Source organism: Antechinus flavipes, chromosome 6 (assembly GCF_016432865.1).
Source record: "Antechinus flavipes isolate AdamAnt ecotype Samford, QLD, Australia chromosome 6, AdamAnt_v2, whole genome shotgun sequence".
NCBI classification, from domain to species: Eukaryota; Metazoa; Chordata; class Mammalia; order Dasyuromorphia; family Dasyuridae; genus Antechinus; species Antechinus flavipes.
The window spans coordinates 36,181,991-36,200,906 of NC_067403.1; the positions used below are offsets into that span (position 1 = coordinate 36,181,991).

General features: G+C 37.4%; 1 protein-coding gene across 1 annotated transcript in view; it reads right to left on the reverse strand.

Moving 5' to 3' along the window:
- TEC (tec protein tyrosine kinase) overlaps window positions 1-18,809 on the reverse strand; it is a 104,735-nt gene extending 85,926 nt beyond the window's left edge. The window contains exon 1 of the mRNA XM_051967481.1: window positions 18,724-18,809. The gene's annotated coding sequence lies outside the window, so the exon portion shown is untranslated. The remainder of the gene's footprint in view (window positions 1-18,723) is intronic.
- Window positions 18,810-18,916: the final 107 nt, after the last annotated feature.

Sequence of the window (18,916 nt, forward strand, 5' to 3'; positions counted from 1 at the left end):
TGTAATATCTTCTAAGTTATACAGAGGTCAGTTATTAGATATGAAGAAATTCAACATCATTGCAATAACAACTATCAACTTCTAGTATCAGAACCTAAGAAATTTAAGCATTCAGGAAAAATAAATTCAATTCAACAAGTGTTTATTAAGCTCCTACTATATATACCAGACACAGACTATAAGGGTGAGACAAAATTTAGATGAGACATTGTCCACATAGCCACGGCACTTCCTGGGGTGGGAGGGAGAAATATGACATATATATAGATAACAACACAAAAATAACACATGACTTGAAGGGGAGGGAGGGAGGTAGTTATTAGTTGAGAAATAAGGTAAATCTTCCTGAAAGAAGTAATGTTTAAAATAAAAAGGGTCAACATTCAACAGTTAAAGCAAGGAAGAGTTAAATCATACTACACATAGGACACAGTTTCATTAAGAAAGGCACAGCAATGTGAAGGCAGGATACGTACAGGAAACAATGGTGTCAGTCTGGGGAAAGCTTCAAATCCCAAGCCAAAGAATTTGAACCTGATTCTAGAAGCAAAAAGGAGTCAGCAGAAATTATAAACAAAAATCTGTGCATGTGAAGGATAGCATGTAGGAGAGACCAAAGTAGCATCCTTCTGGATTTTAGAAATCTAATGTTCTAGACAAGTGGTTAAAAACTGGAATAGACAGAAGTTTTATCCATCACTGTCTCGTCCTCAGATCTCCAACAATCCTGCTACTTAATTCCCATTTTACAGTTGAAGAAACTGAGGCAAACAGGTTCTCACTGAATTTGTTGCCCCATGACTTTCAGAGGCAATATTATATTACCTATAAACATTATTAAAAGCTAAGGAAAAATTTAAGAAGATCTTGGGGAAAGCAAGGAGCTAGCATGAGAAAAGGCAGTTAGATTAGGTCTATATCCCAAGGGGATCATGAAAAGGGGGGAAAGATATAAAAATATTTATGGCAGCTCATTCTGTGGTGGCAAAGAACTGGCAATTGAAGGGATTCCTAACAATTGGGGAATGCATGAACAAATTGTGATATATGAATGTAATGGAATATATTGCTCTAGAAGAAATGATGAGCGGGCAGATTTCAGAAAAACCTGGAAAGACTAACATGAATTGATGCAGAAAGAAGTAAGAAGAACCAGGAGAGTGATGTACAAATAACAACAACATTGTACAATGATCAACTATGATAGACTTAACTCTTCTCAGCAACACAATGATCCAAGACAATTCCAGAAGACTTGTGATAGAAAATGATAAACATCTAGAAAAAGAACTACAGAGTTTAAATGCAGGTAGAACCATACTGTTTTCACTTTGTTATTGTTTTATTTTTTCCTTCTTATGGATTTTCCCTTTTGTTATGATTCTTCTTTCACAACATGACTAATGTAGAAATATATTTAACACGATTGTACATGCATAACCTATAATGGATTGCTTGTTATCTAAGAGAAGAGGGAAAGAAGGAAGGGAGAAAAAATTTTGGAACTCAAAATCTTATAAAAATGAATGCTGAAAATTATCTGTACATGTAATTAGGAGGAGGAGGAAGAGGAAAAGGAACAGGAAGAAAAAGAAGGGAGAAGGAAGAAAGAAGAAGGACGAGGGAGAAGGAAGGGAGAAATAAGAAAAAGGAAGAAGGAAGAAGAAGGAGGAGGAGGAAGAAGAAAAAGAAGAAAAAGGAAGAAGGAAGAAGAGGACAACAAGTAGGCAATTAGATGGTAGAATAGATCGTGTAATATTCTTAGAGTAATGAAGATCTGAGTTTGAATCTTGCCTCAGGAGCTAGCCATGAGTCCCTGACCAAATCACTTAAGTTGTTTCAAACTCAGTTTCCCCATTTGTAAAAATGGGGATGATAACAGCACTGACTAGGATGATACAATGAGATAATATATGCAAAGCCCTTTTCAAATCTAAAAGTGATATTTAAATGCCAGCTATTATTATACTGATAGGGTGAAAGACCTGTGACATTCTACAGGACCAACACAATATATTCCTGATTATTATCAGTTTCAACAAGAACATCAGCCACTCAGAACAAAGGCTCGAGAGCTAATGCATTAGAGTATAATGCCCCTCTATGTATTTCTAAGTACATTGAGGAAAAAACTAAAGATTTAGGCAAATTCCTTTAAAAATGTATATGTCCTGTAAAGGACTGCTTGCCATCTGAGGGAGGGGGTGGAGGGAGGGGGGTGGAGGGAAGAAGGGAGGGAGAAAATCGGAACAGAAGTGAGTGCAAGGGATAATGCTGTAAAAAATTACCCTGGCATGGGTTCTGTCAATAAAAAGTTATTTTTAAAAAGGTATATGTCCAACCCATGTATCTACTAGGAGATAATAAACATTTTCCTATACCCAAATTTGTAGGTTCAAATTCCATTGGTGTTTCAATGACAAAATATGGGGCTTACATTATAAGATTTTTAAACTGCTTATTTTTTAAGAATTCACAGCATGAAAGTACTAACTTCTTTGTATTTAAAACCTACACAAAAATAAACCTCGAAATCATTCCTCTTGAGCAAAAAATATGGGCTATAGTTTTATTCTCTTGAGATATCATGTGGAGATCTCACTAGCTGTGGTTGAAACATAATATTGGAGTAAATGAGGACACAGAATGCTGAAAATTCATGTCATCCATTGAGAATATGCTCAGTTCAAGAAACATTCAATCATCAAATTACATTCATTTAAAATGATATTTGGTTTCTGTGGCTTTTGGTTGAAGTTATATTAAATGAAATCCAATACAGACAGACATAACCACAGCCAATTTATATCCACTGCAATGGCCTGCAGCCATAGGAAATCCCTGAAATCCTGCTGCCCCTTGGGTTTTTACTCCCTTCTTCCTTCTGCCAACTGCCGCTTACCACCCTCTCTCATCTTACCAAATCATAGAATCTCATTGTGGGCAGAGACGTCAGTACCACCTAATCCAACCCATACTGAAACAAGAATTTCCTCTGGGTAAAACATACCCAACAAGTGGTTATTTGACCTTTGTCTGAATATCATAAGTTGGGGGAGAGGGACCTAAAACTTTCCTAAGGCAGCCCATTTCACTGTGAGATAAAGCCGAAATTTGCCCCCACAATTTCTACCCATTATCCCCACTAAGACCCTCCTTTGAAAGTCCACCAAATAATAGCATATAACTATCACGTCTTCCCTTTTCCAAGCTAATTCAGTCTTCTATGGAATAAAATCAAGGCCCTCAACCATCCTGGCTATCTTTTCCCCTACTATGTCCATCTCATTAAAACCCTTCCTAAGCTGTGGTGTCCAGGATTACTCCAGATATGTTGACTGACACAGAGTAGTGACACAGAGTAGTGTCACAGAGTTTCTATCACCTCTCTAATTATAAATAAATCCTTTGTAACAATAATCTAAGACTGCATTTGATTTACTGGTCCTTATATCATACTATGGACTCCTCAGATTGACCCTGTAGTCCACTTCAATCACCTGGTCTTTTTCATCTAAAGTGTTACCTAACCATAGCTCTCCAATCAGTCTGTGTAAAAAAAAAAAAAAAAAAAAAACTGAAATCAAAACATTATATTTATCACAATTTGATTTCACATTATAAGATACAGTTCAATGTTCCAATTCAACTCACCATACATTTATGAAGCACCTACTGTGTGAATCATGTTTTGCTAAGTATTGAAAATACAAAGACAAAATTAAAATATTTCCTAATTTTAAGAAATATAGATCCTTCTTGAAGGAAATAGTATGCAGGAAACATGTTACATACAGGTAAGTAAATAAATAACATGTAAAATAAGTACAAAATAATTTGGGAAAGAGATATAACATGTTTTGCATGATTGAACATGTAAAGCTTATAACAAATTGCTTGTTATGTCAGGGAATGGAGAGGTAAAGGATGAAGAGAGAAAATTTGAAAATAAAAAAATTTATGAATGTTGAAAATTGTCTTTATGTGTAACTAGGGGAAAACTAAACTATTATTTAAGGGAAGGAAGGAGAAAGGAAGAGAGAGAGAGAGAGAGAGTGTTTTAATATCTGGAGAAGTCAGGAAATACTTCAAGTAGAAGGTGGAACTTGAGCCAAGTGCTAAAGGGAGTTAGGAGATAAAGATGAGAAAACAATACATGGAAGGTACAGGAATCAGTCTGTGCAAAGTCTCAGTGGCAGGAAATGGTGCATACCACCAGGAATGTCAAATAGAACAGTCTAGCTAGAAGAAAAAAAAGAGTATATGAGGGGGAATAATCTAATGTAATTATTCTAGAAAGACTAGTTGAAAATAGATCATGAAGGGCTTTAAATGGCAAAACAGCAGAGTCTGTAAATTTTATCCTAGACATAATAGGAAACTTCTAAAGGTTTTTTAGTATGATTGTGACACAACCAGATCTATGCTTAAGGCATGTCAACTTGATATGTGTGAGAAGGATGGCATGGAGAAAACAAAGATCAAACAGAAAAATACTGTAATATTCCAGGTGAGAGATAATGAAGGACTGACACAGAATAGTAGATTAAGAAGGGGATATATTTGAGAGATTAAGTAAGGAAAATTGACAAAGGTTAACAAGTATTGGATATGGAAAGAGAAGAACTCAAGAATAACTTAAAGGTTTTTAAGTTGGGTAACTAGAAAGAAGCCGGCATGCTCAACAAATATGAGAAGTTAGAAAGGGAGCTGGATACAGGGAGATGATGAGCTGTATGTAATGCACTTGAGATACCTACATGACATTCAATTTGAAATGTCTAATAAGCAATTGTTAATGCAAGTCAAGCTCAGTAAAGAGTTGAGGGATGGATATGAATATCTGGGAGATATCTACTTAGAAATATTTCAAGTCAGGGGAGGTTTATTATACCATCAAAAAAGAGACAATATAAAACAGAGCCCTGAGAAAAAATATCAACCACAGGGGTTGGGCCATGGATAATGATCTAGGAAAGGAGACTGAGCAGGAATTTTCAGACTTAAAGGAAATCTAGAGGAAAGATGTATCACAAAAACACAAATTAGAATTGAGAGAACACTCAAGAGAAAGGAAATATACAAGTCAACTGCTTTAGAGAGCTTAAGAAGGATAAGAAAGGTGATTAGATTTAGCAATTAAGAGATGATCATTGTATAGATAAATGGCCAAAGAATAAGAACAAACAATTCTCAAAAGAACTGTTAACTATTGACAACTATGTAATAAAATGAAAGAAATCAAAATGGAAACTTCTCAAGTTTCAGCAACATCCAGGAGAAATTAGCAAAGATTACAAAACTAGAAAGTCAATGTTGGAAGAGTTATACAAAGATTGTAAAAAGAATATCAATATATTCTCTGTTGGTGAAGCGATCAATTCATTCTGGAATGCAATTTGGAACTAAAATGTCTAAACCCTTTGAACCAGAGGACCCACTTCTAGATGTCATAAAGGAAACCAAAGCAAAAATGAAAAGTCCTATGTACAACAAAATAGTCATCCCAGGGCTTTTGGTGGAAGCAAAGAACTGGAAACAAGTAGGTGCCCACTAACTGGGAAACAACAAACTGTAGTACATGAATATGACAGGTTGTACTGCAAAGAATGATTATGAAGTTTAAGTTTCAGATAAGCAAGGAAAGGTTGATTTGAACTAATGCAAAGTGAATTAAGACTAATCATGAAAACATTATAAGAAATGACTACAACAATGTAATTACAACATATAAGGGTAATGAGCAAATTTAGCTCCAGAGAAGAGATGAAAAAAAAAATGCAACTCTTACCCCTCTTTACAGAAGTGGGCACTCAGAGGTATGGACCACTGCAGATGCTATCAGACTCAGTTAATATATAAGCCTTGCTGAATTTTCCCCCCCTTGTTCTTTTTTGAATTTTTGTTACAAGGGAAGGCTATTTACACAAATAATGATGACATAAAAACAAAAGAGATCAATAAAATATTTTAAATGGAAAAAAAGATAAAGAGACCCTTGGCAAACTTGGAAAGAATAGTTTCAGTCCATTGGTAGAATCATTAGTAAAGAAGTGAAAGTAAGGACTGAAATCAGATTTAGGAGAAGTTGGCAGTGAAAGAGGATGAGTGGTAGGTAGGGGGTAATAGTTCAAAAATTCAACAAAGTCAAGAGAAAGTTTTTAAAGAATGAAAAGGATCTGAGTATGTTTGTAGGCAGCAGGAAAGAGGGAATGACAATAAGGGAGGGATGTGAAAGAGGATCAAGCTTTGGGACAGACATATTGGGGATTACAACAGAGAATTATTGTAAATTAGTAAGAATCCAGTTAGAATTAAATATCAAATATATAGCAGATCCTGTTGGCACAGTCACGTGGCTTCTTCCAGCAGCGTTCAGCTAGCTATAGTAGAGGAGAAGGAGAGAAGGTAGAGGGAACCCAGAGCTGGAGTTTGAGAAAGGATAAGGAGCAACAGAACAAGGAGGCTAGGTAGTCAAAGGTAGAAAAGAATATGAAGTTAAACTGGTTACATGATTAATTGATGATCATTACCTGTGTGATCTTAAAGCGAGTCAATTATCTTCCCTAATCCTCAGTTTCTTCATCTGAAGAATGAGGAAATTGAATTTAATGGTCCAATTTTAGATCTATGATCCTATAAGGCCTCAACAGAGAAAGAAAAAAGCTAGGCCAGAGCAGGAGTAATGTTCCCTTGCTTGTTTGGTTGCACTAGTTGGACTAGGAAATCAAGATCTTCTTTGTTTTTTTTTTAATTCTGAACTTGGCAAATATCAGTAAATATGAACATTTCCATCCACAAAGAACAGATTGTATAAAAAACAACAAATCTCTATTAATTAGAAAATAGTGTACACTAAATTTAACACAGCACAACCAATATTACCCAGCTTATCCAGGTCCCCTTTCTTTTGTTCTCTCCTGTATATTTTTAACATGTTTTGTAATTTTTTTTTCTTTCCTAATTTTTTTTTGGGGGGGAGGGAGTTGCACTTGTACTGCTTATACAAGCAATACAATGCTAGCCTCCCATTCTTTCTCAACTTCCCTCCACATTGAAAAACATAGATCCCATCAAAGGTAATCCCAATAAACTTTGGATGGAAAACACCATCTGCATCCAGAGTGTACTATGGAAACTGAATGTAGATCAACACTTAACTATTTTCACTTTTTTTCTTGTGCTTTTTCCCTTTTGTTCTGATTTTTCTTTCCCAACATGATTCATATGGAAATATGTAAAAAGTAAATGAAGATGTATAACAAAAGAAATTTTTACATGTAACTGAGGAAAATAAGAATAATAAAAAAAAATTTAAAGAAAAATAAATAAGCATAGTCAATGAAAACAAATGAACACATTGATCATGTCTGAAAATGTATGTTTCATTCCACAGTTATAGTCCATCATCCCATGCCAAGAGATGGGAAGCATGTGCCATCATAAATTCTGTAATCATGATTAGTTATTGAACCGATGAAGATCAGGGTTATTAAATCTTTCAGAGCTGAGTTGTTTTACAATGTTGTAATCACTGTATAGGAGAAAGCTAGGTGGCTCAGTAGACAGAAAAATGGGCCTGAAGTCAGACAGACTTCAAGAGTTCAAAGACTGCCCCAGAAACCCATCAGTTGTGTGACCTTGAACAAATAACCCAACTTCATTTGCCTCCACTTCCTCATCTACAAAATGAGCTATAGAAGGAAACAGTAAACTATTTTTTAATCCAGCAAGATCTTTTTGAATTTTGACTCTTATCCAATGTGTTAGTTTGTCCCTCCCATTTTTTGTCATCAGAAAACAAGATAAACATACATTCTTTTCTATTTTTACTAAAGCCATTTATTTTCAAAACACATGAATAAATAATTTTTCAACATTAATCCTTGCAAAACCTTTTGTTCTGATTTTCCCTCTCACCTTGGGGAAAGTAATCCAACTTATTTTAAATATGGTAAAAATATATGGATAAACATACATCCTATGCCTTTATATAAGTCATTGGCTTCATAGCACAAAGCCAAGCTCAGTTCTTAGGTGATCTGCCAGAACCTTTTATCCCAGCCAATCATGACAATTCTTTTGGTCTAGTCATTCAACTGAATTCATCTAGCCCACATCTCTCCATATTTCTAACAAAAATAGTTATAGAAACTTGGTCAAATTTTTTGCTAATGTCAAGCTTAGCAAAGCTATCAAAAAAGGAAGTCTGACATCACGTGCTCTTCATGAAATCATGCTGGCTGGCTGTGATCACCACTTCCTTTTACTCACTAACCATTCCTTTAATAAGACGTTCTACAAGTCTGCCAACGTCATTGGCTTCTATAGCTGCCAGACTCCATTCTTTAACCTGCTTTAAAAAATCAGGGCATTTCTGGCTTTGACCCAAAACCAATGACGAGATCTGGGAGAGGGAATTGAGGAGGGAAGCCCAGAGAAAAAGACTGCAAAGTCCTTGATCTAATCTTCTCTTCCTGTCCCCATATTCTTATGAAGGCAAAATTGGAAACTTCCTGATTCCCAAATTCTCAGCCAAAGTATACTCTTCTTCAGCTCAATAAAGAATTCCCAAGATATAATCAAGAGTCTTATGGCCATATCTAATGCAAAAGTTTCTCATTTTATTAAGTTTCATTGTTATCTTTTATTTTTAACCCAGTCATTTCCTCTTAACCTTCTTCCCCCGCTTCCTTATAACCCCAAACCTCAAAGCATAGAACCAAAACTAATCTACACAGCAACCATATCCTACCATGTAAAATGTGGATTTGCATCATAACTTCATTTAATTTTTTAAAAATAACTGAACTTGAACCATACATGCAAAGCACAGAGAGACCAGCCAGCTGTCTTAGGAAGTAGACTTTCAAAGACATTTCTAGTTCTGCAGCTCTGTCTTAAGGCCTGCCTTAATTGGTATACGGCTGAATATACCATATTGGTTATAATGGAATATTATTGTATAGGACGAAATAATGAATCTGAGGATTTCAAAAAAATATGGAAGAACTTACATGAAGACATCAAGAAGAAAACAGATCCCACACAATTATATATACTTTCCCCACAATTAATTGTACTACTGTAAATGATAACACCAAAAAGTAGTTAAACTATAATGAATGATCATGATCCTACAGAACTGATAAGGAAATTGCATTTTTCCTTTCCATAAGAGAATTGAGACTACCTATATGGAATGCAGTACAGTGGAAGAACATTCACCAGAGTGTTGGTTCCTTTTTTTTTTTTTTTTTAATAGTACAAACAACTACAAACAACTAAAAGCAGAACCTAAGTGCAACTTTTCCTAGGAAAAATTAAGTGAAAACAAAGAATAGCACATTTACATAGAATTTATCCCTTATGGATTCATCCAGACCACTGTAATAATAATGATAATAAAAAAAGCTAATTCAAATTTCTTCACTTGCACCATGTTGATGGTGATCTTCCAACAGACTGTTGGGATCCCTGCTTTCTCATCTTTCATCTTTACAAATAAAACAATTTTATCCATTATTACACCATTTCACAGATTCTTTATAAACTTTTGTCCCTGAATCCTATATCCTCAGGACTTTTTCCCTGTGTCTCCTCATAAGAAGATGCTCTAGAACAAATGATCCCAAACTTTCTTTGTGTTTTCTCTGGTAGTCTGACAAAGCCTGTGGAGCCCTTCTCAGAATCATGTTTTTAAATGAATAAAACTAAATACATAGGCTTATGAAGAAAACCAAAGATTAGTGAAAATAAAAACATGTCTTTCCCCAAGTTTTTGGAAACCTCGAAATCTACAGTAGATCCTAGTTGAAGAATTCCTGCCCTACAGAATTGGATTTCCCTGCTTGAAATCCTTTTCCATGTGGTTATCCCATCAGCAGCTCCAACACAACAGGACCCAAACTGAATTCATCTTTCCTCCTCAAAAAATACTAATCCTTTTCCCTAGCTTTTCTAGTTCTATTAATACCACCACCAATCTTTTCATGACCCAACTTCTCTCTCTCAACCTCTTCCAATTTCTGACCAATTCTATTTTGATAATAACTCTAGCGTCTGTCACCTTTCCACTATCATTGCATTATCTTATTTGAACTGTTGTAACCATCTCCTATACTGATCTTGCTGATTTATCTCTTATCTAACCTCTCTCCAGTCTAGCTATTCTATAAACTACTACCAGAGTAATTTTCCTAAAGCATTACTCTGATGACCTAACTTTTCCATTCAAAAGTTAACAGGGCTTTCCCATAGCCAAGGCAAATCAAAAGTAAATTTGTGATTAATGCTCTCTCCTTACTCTACATTCCCATATTTCTTTTCCTGGACCTTTCTTTTGCATTTACCTAGTGCCTAAATAACTATGAAATAAAGGAAAGTGTGATGTCTCCCTACCCCCAAACCTCCATTAGATTCTAATTTAATTGGAGCAGAGGATCTATACTATATAGCTTATTCTTGCCACCTAACACTTAGTAGACATTTCATACATGTTTGTTGAATCCAAATGTTGGTAGAAAGGAAAGAGATAAGTCCCTTGGCTCAAAAAGGAAAAAAAATGAATAGGAATAATAGGAAAGGAGAGAAAGAAGGCATAGAGGAAAAGTACTACTTGGCTAGTCAGAGATTTTGTTAGTGGCTACCTTTTCCCCCTCTCCCAAATCTTCTAAGTCTGGCTCGATAGAAAACTCATATCCTTGACTCCTACTACCTTCCATAAACCTTTAATCCCAATCCCTGCCCAAACTAGGTCATACTACAGCCAGGTAGGTCATAGGAGCTAAGGAATCCCTTTTAATAGCTCCCACTAGACCAAAGGTAAATAATCTTGATTCCTAAGGACTTTCCTTCTTTTGGGAATGGGGGATGGAGAAAAGAGAAACCCTAAGTATGCAACATTGCCTATGTTACCAAATATGATATTATGCACATGTTGTGAGATTTGGTCATTTTGACAATTTTGCTTAACTATTTCTCTGTTTTATAATAAAGATTATATAGAATGGGGGCAGTTAGATGGCACAGTGGATAGAGCACCAACCCTAAAATCAGGAGGATATGAGTTTAAATCTAGCTTCAGACACTTGACATTACTTAATTGTGTGACCCTAAGCAAATCATTTTACCCCAAATGCTTCTGCAAAAAAAAAAAAAAATTTAAGGGCCAAGATTATAGAAGATGGGGAAAGAGAGAAATTTTGGATATGACAATCATACACCTTCTTTTTAGGGAATTTAAGATCTTTATCCTTTAGTCAAGTTACTAAAAAATAAATACATTCTACTAGATCCAAAGTGATCAAACAAAGGGTAGAAGAGAATACAAAAATATTTATAGCATTATAATATAGCATATAATACAGCATAATAATATATTATGTAAATCATTATAGCAAAGAGCTAAAAACTAAAAGTGCCAATCATTTGGCGAATACCTAGAAAAATAGTGCCATTTGAATGTGATAGCCTGTTAGCTATTGTGTTATAAGAAATAATGAAAGGGTCAGTTTCGGAAAAATCTGAGAAGACTTATATCTACTAATGCTGAATGAAGTGAGCAGAACCAGACAACAATTTATGAGATAAAAACATTGAAAAGACAACCAGTTTTGAAAGACTTCAGAATTCTTGTCAATGCAACTGACGAACCAAAATCCCCAAGGACTGATGAATTATCTTAATTAGCTCTTGACTGACAGTCTAATGACTTGGGATTCAAAATGAGACATATATTCTTGAGCATAAACAATAAAGGATTTTATTTTTGGATATACAAACTCAAAACTACAGAACCTGGTCTGGACTCCTAAACTGAAACAGAATAGCCTGTGTAGTAAATTTTTGTTAAATGAAAAAGAACTTTTTAAAGAAAGTTATATTCAACAAGATTTTGCAAGGGTCAGTGTTGAAAAATTATTCATGCATATGATTTGAAAATAAAAAGCTTTAATTTTTAAAAAAATAAGAAAGATATGTTCAGGAAAGAAATAGAAAAATGATATGTTTTTCTTACATCACAAACTGAAACTTTGTACAGAATCATTTTCTCATAGAAATACTATTACACATAGTTTTTAGATGATATGCTATTATGCTATGCTTCTGTTATATTATGTATTGAATAGACTTTAGGTGACAAAGCTAAGAAATGGAACATTGTTCCTCTAGAAATAATGTATTCCAAATTCCAAACAAATTTGTATAACAGCTTTTTGTGAATGAGTTCTTTTCAAAGTATTTCTTATATGTATAAATTTTAAGTTTGTAGTTTTTCATTGTGCTGATACACATTTTGGTGCCTTCGATTTCTTTTAATAATCACTCAATTATGGCCTAAGATTTTAAAAAAATATATATTTCTTCCTTTAGATAGTAAAGACCTCCTAGATTAGATGGTCTATGCACTCACACACATACAAAAGCCATTTTAAAAAGTAACAATATTAGAGTTCTGACTAGAAAACTGTGATTGGTGTAAAGAACACTAAACTCAAGACTAAAAAACCTGATCTGGACTCCCAAATTGAACCTAAATAGCCTGTAATAAAGAGCAAGTCATTTGAATAGACAGAAGCAGAAGCAAGTATTAGGAACAGCAATCCAGAGGAAGGCATGGGGGAAAATAAAGGGCTCAGTACATCTATTCTCTGAGAACAAAACAATGCTCCCAGGTTTCTGTTCTTGGTGGTACTTATTTCAATGAGACAAAAATAAGGATGATTACCATCATTATTCCTGATTTTATCAAGCTCTTCTCCCATCTCCCTCTAGGGTAGCAAGACCTACTGAATCCCATCTTGCCCAAGTCAAATAATTTTCACTTTCTGTAAATTACGAGGCAGAAGGTACCATTCTGGGAATTTGCATCTTTCCTTCATGAGCAAGAGTTGACATTTGTGTGGAGCTGTGAAGTTTAGAAAATTATTTTTGTTAGGCTGACAATAAGTTTAGTACCATGAAAAAGTCACACAAGCTCTAAACAATAGGCCAGAATGGCAAAGATTAACAGGCAGTAGAAATGGGGCTAAGAGGCAAGACCCAGGTCTCAGGAGCCAAGCAAGAGTCAAGCAACAAGTCATCCATGCTGGCTGGTAGATTAGGCTGGAGACAGAAAAACAGAAGTTGAAGAGTCTCTGACTTCAAAAGCTCCTGCTCTCTTTGAGAACTTAGCATTCTCTCTCTCAGCAGAGAGCCAGAAACAGGATGGGTGGAACCAAGGACCCCAGGGCCAGGAGAAAGAGTTTTGGGGATCAAGACAGAGCCAGGGAGGGTTAATATTGGTGTGTTATCTACAGGGAGGTGGTCCAACTAATAACCTGAGGGCAAGGTGGAAATAGATCCCAGGTGGAGGAATCAACTCTTCAGTGATTGGGGGAAGGAGGGGTTGTTAAAACAAAGTGATGAAGAGCCAAAAGAAAGATCAGATATAGGGTCTAGGATCCTGCTTAGTATTTGGAGCAAAAGGGATGCTGGATGCCAAAATTGCTTCAACAAGGGCAGAAATTTAAAAGATCTTTGATGTTGGTTGCAATCCTTATAGGGATTGGCAATTCAAGTCACCCAATAACTACAATGTTTGCTGCAAGGTTACTAGTGCTAGGGTACCACGGCCCTGATCTCTAAGCATCTCTCTAACTCACAGGACCTGCTGAGCTTCTATCCCAGTCCAAGTGCAAAACAAATACCCAAGTCTCAACTCTATATTTCATTTTGCCCATATACACATCGTGGAAGAATGGATTTTTATTTAATACTGTCATCAACCAAGCCTTTTTTGTACCCACAGGGCACATACTATTGCACTAAGCCCAGTACTGACAACCTTTCCATCATCATGTTGGACCCTGCATGTACTTCACAAATTTACCGAGTTGGAAGAGGAAACCAACTCACGCAACCGGTCCGTACCTAAACAAGAAAAAGACAGAGCAGTAGACCTGGATTCAGGAAGACCTGAATTCATATCTTCCCACAAACACTTATTAGTTGTGTGATCCTGGACAAGTCACTTAATCTGTCTGTTTCAGTTTTCTCAACTGTAGAATGGGGATAATAACAGCACCTTTCTCCCAGATTTGTTGTAAGGATTAAATGAGCTATTATTTGCAAAGCACTTAGATCAGTCATAGGTAAGCACTTAATGTTTGCTTTTTTCTTCTCTGTAACACACCCAAAAAAAAAAAAAAGCCCCCCTCCCCCACCATCCAGTCTTTGCCAGAAATTGCCAAGCACGGGAAGAAGGGAGGGAGGGAGGGAAGGAAGGGAGAGAGGGAGAGAGGGAAGAAGGAAAGGAGGGAAGGAAGGAAAGAAGAAAATAAATATTTATCAATCACTTGTTATGTTCCAGGCTTTATGCTAAGTGCTTTTAAAATTATTTCATTTCATCCTCAGAACAACCCTGTGAGGTAGGTGATATTATCACCATTTACAATTGAGGAAACTGAGGTAGAACGTGATTAAGTGACTTGCTCAGGGTCACCTAACTATTGTTTGAGGCTGAATTTGAACTCATCCTAACTCTAGGTCCACTAGGTCTCCCACTGTGCCCTCTAGCTGCCCCTAATAAAATGTGTTTGTATAATGGACATTACAAGTAATAGTAATAGTTAATAAATAATAGTTAACATTTATATAGGATCTATTATTTTCAGTTTATTATGCTAAGCCCTTTACAATTATCTTATGTGATCCTCACAACAAACCTGGGAGGTAGGTGCCATTATTATCCCCCTTTTACAAATGAGGAAACTGAGGCAGACAGTAGTTAAGTGACTTGCCCAGGATCGCACAACTAGTAAATCTCTGAGGTTTTATTTGATCTCGGGTCTTCCTGACTTGAAGCCCAGGGCTCTATCTTCTATACTACTTACTTGCTTCTAACAAAATGTTTGTGTGACAGGTATATAAAGAAATAAAATGCTAGCTAATTTAAGAAGGAAGAAGATATTCACACTTCAAAACAGGAAGCTAGTGACTGTACTGATGGGAATAGGGGAAGAAAATATCAGGAAGAGAATCCTTTATGAATCTCACGATCTCAGGTTCCTAGAAGTCAAAACCTTAACTGGAGAGAAGAGGAAGGGTAATAGGACAGACTTTCTCCCATTAGGCACATGTCAATAAAAATTATCTCAATCCTAGTGTATGACACTTTCCTGGCCTCTAACCCTATGGTATTTATCATGTTTTCATTAAATTTGCTCCTAGTCTTAGGTAGTTCACAAGCTCATAAATTTAGAGATACTTTAGGGGTCATCCCAGTGGTGTTGTTGAGTCATGTCCGACCTTTCCTGACCCTCTATATGGTTTTCTTGACCACGATACTGGAGTGGTCTTCCATTTTCTTCTCCAATGGATTGGGTTAAGTGACTTCCTCAGGGTCACACAGCTAGGGAATATTTGAACTCAGGTCTTGCCAACTCCAGGCCCAGCACGCTAGTCACTGAGTCACCTAGCTGCTTCTATACCAGTGTTACAGGACTCACATAGAAACTAGTGTAACACTTCTCAGATTGGCTGAGATGATAGGAAAAGACAATAAAAAAAAATGTTGGAAGGGATGTGGGAAAACAAACACTGATACATTGTCGGTGGAGCTGTGACCTGATCCAGCAATTCTGGAGAGCAGTTTGGAAATATGCCCAAAGGGCTATCAAACTGTGCATACCCTTTGATCCAACAGAGTTTCTACTAGGCTTGTATCTCAAAGAGATCTTAAAGAAAGGAAAGGGACCCACGTGTGCACAAATGTGGCAAGGAACTGGAAATTGGGTGGATGCCCATAGTGTATGAATATTATGGAATATTATTGTTCTATAAGAAACGACTGACAGGATGATTTCAGAGAGGCTTGGAGAGACTTACATGAGCTGATGCTGAATGAAATGAGCAGAATCAGGAGATCATTATATACTTCAACAACAAGACTATACAATGATCAGTTCTGATGGCTATGGCTCTTTTCAACAATGAGGTGATTCAGACCTCTTCCAATGATCTTGTAATGATAAGAGCCATCTATACCCAGAAAGAGGACTGTAGGAACTGGGGGTGGATCACAACATAGCATTTTCACTCTTTTTGTTGTGATTTGCTCAAATTTTATTTTCTTTCTCATTTTTGTTCCTTTTTGATCTGATTTTTCTTGTGTAAATAGGTATGTGAAATTAGATTTAACATATAGTTTCACCATGTTTGACATATATTGGGGGGACCAAAGTGGTGCAGTGGATAGAGCACCAGCCCTGAAATCAGGAGGACCTGAGTTTAAATATGACCTCAGACACTTAACACTTCCTAGCTGTGTGACCCTGGGCAAGTTACTTAACTCCAATTGCCTCAGCCCTCCTCCCTCCCAAAAAAGCAAGAGACATATATTAGATTACATGCTATATATGGGGTGGGGCTAGGGAAAGGGAGGAAAAATAGGAACACAAGCTTTTTTAAGGATCAATGTTGAAAAAAATTATCCTTGCATATGTTTTGAAAATAAAAAGCTTCAATATAAAAAAAAAAAGAAACTAGTGTAAGTTGTATAGTAGAAAGTCATTTATCAATGTTGTCTATGTTTTGTTGCATTGTTTACTTTGTTAAAAAAAATGTGTCTATTACATTTTAACATGGTTCCCGTCAACAGGCCTGTTTGATATCTCTGATCTAATCCAAAGCCTTCAATTTTCAGAGAAGAAAAAAATGAGACTCAGAGATGAAAAGATCCAGTTTGAGGCTGATTTAAACTGAGATGTTTTACCATTATCTAGTAAGAAGAAATGATAGCTCAGACTCAAATAGTATAAGTTAACAGAGACTCTTCTATTTTCATTCATTCAATAAATTCAATAAACATGTATTAGAGTATACCATGTGCAAGGCACTGGGAATAGTGTTTATGACCTCGAGGAGCATATCTATAATCTACAGAGGGAGATAACATGCAAATAAATATGTACAAAGCAAGCCATATACCAGATAAGTAGGAAATAATTAAAAGGGGAGGGGGGTATCTAGGTGGTGCGATGGATACAATCCAGGGTTGAAATCTAAGGAATTCTTCTTCATGAACTTAAATCTGGCCTCAGGTACCTACTTGTCCAGCAAGTCACTTCACCCTATTTGCCTCAGTTTCTTTTTCTGTAAAATAAGGTGGAGAAGGGAACGGCAAAACACTGCGCTATCTCTGCCAAAAAAAAACCCAATTGGGGTCATGAAGAGTCTGGCAGAACTGATAGGACGCTAACAATTAAAAAAAGCGTTGAAATTAAGGGGCTAGCGAAGGCCTCCTGCATTTTAGAAGATGTATTTGACATCTGTGAAAAGATAAATATGATTCTCCTCCATATCTAACCTTACAAGAGAGACTTTGGGCCTTTTCAACACACTCAAATATAATTATCAATCGAATGTATAATTTCTTGTTACAGTAGTAATAGTCTACAAAGGTAACAGTATAAACACCACATGGCACAAACTAACCTGTTTAACTTTAAAAATCCAACCGAGAAAGCCACGTCTTTAATTTGCTGTACAATCTAATGGACTTTGTCTAAAAGAAAAACGAATTCTCAGACTTTCCAAAGAGGAAAATAAGCATATACATTTTCTGTTGGAAAAACAGGGCTCATCTGTGCATGTACAGCACACTGTCAGCCCTCCGGCCCTCTTAATCACCAGTCACAATGTTGGCTGCTTTTTGTGCTGACATCCATATTAACTCTTCTGGGTCCTCCTAACTCCAAGGCCGGTGTGCTATTCAGGGAACCCTCTGGTTGCCTCCATATTAATTCTTCTAATTGCATATTCATCTGCTTTCCCAAGTGTGTTAACAGTTCGAAACCTGCTCCGTCATCATATTTTATTTGCTTGTCCTTGAAGGAGAGGAAAGGGAATCCAGGAAAGGGATCATTTCCAAGACTGGGGAATTTTCTCCGATTTCCAGATCAAACTCCAAACTTCAAGCGTTCAAAGCACCCAAGTCCAAGAGTCAAGGAAAGGAACACGAATGAAAAGGAGACTAAGGGAGGCACACAGACCGACTTCTAGAATTTCCCCGACTTCTCTCTTTGGAGTCCAAAGAGCTGGGAACGGGGCGGGGAGGGGGAAACCCCTACTGGAATATCAGCTGGGAAAACAAGCGCACCCCGGAATTGTGAAGGCATCAATCCGCCTTCCCAACGCGAAAGGCTAGGAGACAAGGGGCCGGAAAGCTCCGGGCAACCGTACCAGCTGGTGGGGAAACTGGGGACTCTCCAGCTTAGCCCCAAGGTGCAATTCGCCGGCGCTTGTCAGCCTGCCCAGCCCGAGGAAATCCTACAAAAGTAAGAGACGAGAAGCCCTAGGGACCTCAGGCCCCTTCTAGCCCACCCCTCTCCGTTTACAAAGGAGGAAAGGGAAGCCCCAAGAGACTGGATATGGTCACAAAAGTAGTTCCCAAGGCAGGATTTGGACGTAGCTCTGCTAACTACTAAGGCAGAGCCACTTACCTGCGGAGTAAGTCGGTCCCATTCACGTCCCCTTACTCGGACGGGAAAAGTAGGAGACGCTTTCTGTCCCAGGCTTTTTCTGCCATTCCTCCGGGACAGAGCACCCCGGAGTGATTTCTGAAAGGTGATCTCCCCCTCGCCCACTTCCACTCCTTCGCCAGCCTATCCCCCCGGCTTCCAGGCTGGCCGGAGTCCCCGCACCTCTCCTGGCCCGCCCCCTGGGCGGCGGCACCCTTACCTGGTTGCTTGGAGCACGCCGACTCTACGCGTCCAGGGCGCCCTGCGACGAGGCTGGATGGAGCGAGTCTTCGCCGCGGTTCCCGTGGCCTAGGTGGATGCGGGGAGGAAGGGCGGGAGGGAAGGAGATGGGCTGGCCCCGCCCCGCCCCGGGAGCCGCCCTCCACTTGCTCCTGCCGGAGCCGCCGGCCTCG